This window comes from Dipodomys spectabilis, unplaced genomic scaffold, assembly GCF_019054845.1.
Source record: "Dipodomys spectabilis isolate Male_0828 unplaced genomic scaffold, ASM1905484v1 ptg000108l, whole genome shotgun sequence".
In the NCBI taxonomy this organism is placed as follows: Eukaryota; Metazoa; Chordata; class Mammalia; order Rodentia; family Heteromyidae; genus Dipodomys; species Dipodomys spectabilis.
The window spans coordinates 1,406,834-1,411,503 of NW_024870785.1; the positions used below are offsets into that span (position 1 = coordinate 1,406,834).

The 4,670-nt window shown below is 44.0% G+C and overlaps 1 pseudogene; it reads left to right on the forward strand.

Moving 5' to 3' along the window:
- The first annotated feature begins 3,824 nt into the window (after nucleotides 1-3,824).
- Nucleotides 3,825-4,451, forward strand: LOC122114411 (annotated as a pseudogene).
- Nucleotides 4,452-4,670: the final 219 nt, after the last annotated feature.

The following is a 4,670-nucleotide window of genomic DNA, read 5'->3' on the forward strand; positions in this document are numbered from 1 at the left end:
TTATTTCAAAATTCACTCACAAAGTTATTGACAGGCATTTTTCCCAGAAACAGCTCTTCTCTCTGACCCTCGTGGGCTGTTTACATGAAAAATGCCTGTCCTTGTAGATTAATGAGAGGGGAACCTAATTCCACACCAAACATGTAGCAATTGCTTTAGCATCTCTGTTTTTGATATGGGAACAAAAATAGGGATAATTTGCCTCAAATTGCAGTCACTTCAGTCATAATAAAATCTCAGGGAGTAGTGTTTGCTTTCAACTTTCATTAGGTGAGCTGGGGCTGTTATTAAGGTACAGCACATAAATGTTATATTAGCACTTAACAGAAGCACAGCATTCTCCTCTAGGAGATAAATTCTACCCTTGTCAATATAATTCTCCACTGAGTGCAGTCAAAGAGTTTGAAAAGATGAAATAGTGAAGGTTTGAACTAGTGGAAAAGAAACACCTTGCCCACTCAAGCTTGAAGGCTGCGCTCTGGGCCCAAGCTAAGTCCGGGAGAGTGTCTCTCAGGTCCAGCCTTACACGCAGACACACTTTCAGACATGTTCTCTTTTTCCCTCACTTCAAATTTCACATTTCGACCGAGAAGAAGAAATAATAAGCCTAAGACAGAGTTCATTCCCAGAGAGCAAATGGTAATTATTCTGTGAACTACTGTGCATACAATTCCCACCTACTTAAATGCTGCAATATGGAAAGTCCTTTAGGAATGTAAAGTATTTTGTATAGCATCGTGATAGAGCTACTAAAATTAAGTGTGTGTCTGTCATGAGCCTCATCCCTCTGCCTTGTAGCTTCTACTCCTAATTTCAGGCCGCTCCACTTGGAGAAATGAGAACTATTTAATCCAGAGTGGATCACAAGGAAGGGAGGGAGCTGTGAGCCACAGCCTGGCTACGGCTTGGCCTAATTACACCGTTAATCTTTTTGTTTTTCTCTCTGGATGGTCACTTCTTTACCTGTCAACGTTGCCTGCTGTATTCAGACCCTGATGTTTTCAAGTGTGGTGGAGTGTCAGGGGTGTGGATGGGAGGCAGTGACCTGGGCCGGAGCGCGTGCCTGGGCCTGCAGACGCTGGCTGGGGAGAAGGTGGCAGCGATGGGATTGAACGTCCGTGTTTCTATTTGTCAACTGGGGCTGATGTTGTGCTAAACTGGGAAATCACTGTCATTCAGCCGTTCTTCCATCCCCCCCCCCCCCCCCCCCCCTCAGCCCTGGCATTCTGATCATCCTGAAAATGGCCTGTAATTGCTTGCTGTGGCCAGACTTAGGGGGGAAAAAAAGAGGTGTGAAGCACATTTCCACAGAGACTTCAGAATCATGGGTTTAGCAGATGCTCCCTGCAGCCACGTTTTAAAAATAGTGGCTTTGATATGTCACCTCCAGACGAACAGGAACCCTTTCTTTTTCAGGACCAATTTGAGCTAACTTTGAAGGCAGAGATGATTCTTCACAGAACATAATACTGGAGAGAGAATAAAAACTATGGTATGCGTTTCCAATCTAATATACCAGCAGATACTGTACATTAGGAGTTTTTGGTTGGCTTTAAGAATTAGGGATGTTTTGTTAGACTTGTGTGATTAAAAATAAATTTAGTGTCATCGCCAGTAGCTACCGTTAGGTACAAATTTACAAGTTTAGGTACAAATTTAAGTGGACTTTTCAAGGAGTATGGAACCTATCAATAAAAGTGAGTGCCAAGAATGAGCTCCTCGCTCCTAGTGAAGACATCTCACACAGCTTTGAACTGAAATCTAGAAAGTACTCACTAAATATTTCATGCTAACATTTTTTTTGGAGGGAGCAATTTATCTAAAATTTCTAAATGCTTATTCAATTTGTCCCCCAAAATTCAAATTTAGAAATTTACGCTAAGAAAATAATTGGAAATATCCTCAAAGAAAATAATTAGAAATATATTATTTACCACAGATAGGGCAAAACTGATAAAAAAAAAATAACCAACTTATCAAATGGCAGGATACCTTTCAAGTACATTACAGTATATCATATATGAAAGTACTATGCAACTATCCAAAGCCATGGTTTTCAAAAACACCTGATTACAAATTTAATTTTAAGGGAAAATAAAATGTATTTCTGGGGAGAAAAAGCAGATAAAGACTATTGGATTCAATGAAATCTTGCTATAATAAATGCCTATGTGCTTCTATGGGTATACCTATGCGGATGTTTACATGCATGCATGTCTGAATGAGACAGAACATGCAAGCTTTAGGCAGAAAAGACAATTGCCTTCTTGCAAACTTTGGCTGGCTTGTAGCGATAGAAGGACGCTGAGTCCTTTGTTTACTGAACACTGAGATTCTGTGATGGTGGAGAGAGAAGACAACAGAGCCAGGAGCCGGCTGCTCTGCGCCGTGAGATACTGGTGGGCAGGCCGGAGCTGCCAGGAAGGGCAGGTTTCCAGCGAAGGTCTCGTCTGACAGTCCCGAAGTGCACGGTGTGTTCCACCTTCTTCTTCTGTTACATCCCGAAAACTCTAGCACCACTCTCGTGCTCACTTTTACAATTTGTGGAGATAGATTTGCTTTGAAGGGAGGTGATCAAGTGTCAACTCTTGCTTGGGGGCAAAAAAGCAAGGGTCCTATGCAGCCCAGCTGCCCCTGGGATAATATTAGCAAAAAACACAAATGCCCAGGAAGATCAAACTGTGACTAAGGATAGTGAGAGAAGAAAATTATGTTCCTTTCCCTCTTTGTGCTAGAATGAAGTTTTCCATATTCCTGCAACTAACGTACAGCTGTTTTTGAAAAAATGAGTTGACCTGAGTGGAATTAATAAGTAAATAAATCAATGAACCAAAATGGTAATTCTGAGAGACTTAAATGTATTGTTAAAGGGAAGTTGCTCTAATTTGTTCTGAATGTAAGAATTGTCAAAGATTCCTTCAATATTTGAGACAAAACATTTGGTTCTCGAATAGGTGTGTACGAGTGGATACACACACATATATTTATCCAATTAATTATATAATGCCAGATTAATAAAACAGTAAATAGACATGTGTCTTGTTCTCTGAAGTAAATATTTTCATAAACACACACACTCACACATTACTGATACAATGAATAGGCATTGGAAGTATTTGCAAAATTCTATCCTATGTATTTTCTTTTTTTCAAAGGTGATATATAGAAAGCTAAGTCCCCATTCAAAATAGATACCTGCACACTCCTGTTTATCGGCCTGGGGCCTTGTCAGGAGACCCATCGATACGGAGGTGAGGTACTAGGTGGCCATAAAGAAGAATGAAATGTCGTTAGTATGAAAAGAGAGCAAGGTTTCATCCTGGTAAACAGAGTAGGCCAGATTCAGGAGGACAGGCATGGTTTCTCTCATATGCAGGGTCTAGATTTAGACAAAAAGGTCTGAGGGAACAACGAGGAGCGATGGGAGAAAGGCAGGCGCCGTAGGAGGGGAGCAGAGGATGAAGCAGGGCCAAGGCAGAGCTTCGCAAGCAGCCGTGTGAAGCACGAGTGTGCAAAGCGCCTGGCGAGGGGCCCAGCCGTCCCTCCTCGACCGAGACCGAGGGCCGGATCACCACGGCGGGGCTCGGCCTCCGGCTCCTGCTGGCACAGTCACCTAACTCCTCCAGCTCCTCACTAGCTCTGACCTCAGCGTTGTGAGCGCAACATCGTAAGCGCGCTTGGCCTGTCTGGATCATCACCTTAGATCAGGCACAGACACACACTTATCCCCAGATGTCTTTCCAATTTTGCCTCTTCCCAAGAACCTCAACAGATTTCTCACTTTCCTCAGTTAAGGTGTTAATTTGGCACCGATACATCCAACCATGGGGAAGAAACCTTACAAGGAACTGTTCCTGCGTTCACATTACTGCCTTCAGGTCAGATTCCTTGTTAGTTATAGAAACCGTATTCGGTTTTGAAGTCAAAGCTTGCCATGTAGACGTATTTGAGCTGAAGCAGGAGCGGCCAAACTGAAGTTCAATCCCTTTGCCACTTCTGACGGAAGCAAGAACCGGAAAAGGCGTTTCAACGCACCTTCCCACATTCACAGGAAGATTATGTCTTCCCCTCTTTCCAAAGAGCTGAGACAAAAGTACAATGTGCGGTCTATGCCTCACGGGAGGGATGATGAGGGGCAGGTTGTACGAGGACACTAGAAAGGCCAGCAGACTGGCAAACTGGTCCAGGTTTACAGAAAGAGGTATGTCATCTACATTGAACGGGCACAGCGGGAAAAGGCCGATGGCACCACTGTCCAGGTGGGCATTCACCCCAGCAAGGTGGTAATCACCAGGCTGAAACTGGACAAAGACCACAAAAAGATCCTGGAACGGAAAGCCAAATCCCGCCAAGTAGGAAAAAGGAAAAGGGCAAATACAAGGAAGAAACAATTGAGCAGATGCAGGAGTGAAATGATCTTATATACAGCTTTTGATTTTAAAAACAACTTCTTAAATTGATGTGTTTGAGTGGAATGGGCGTACATCCTCTGGCTTATGGAATAAGCTGACATTAGGTTTGCGTTGGGAAGTGACACTGCAGGGTTTAGAACGGCTTCCACGCCCCACGCAGGTGGGAGGAGAGCGCACCAATGAGAGGCGGCCGCACCGGAGATGAGGCGCTGGGCGCGGGGAGAGGAGACGCTCCGGGGACGCTCCCGGCCCTCCCGA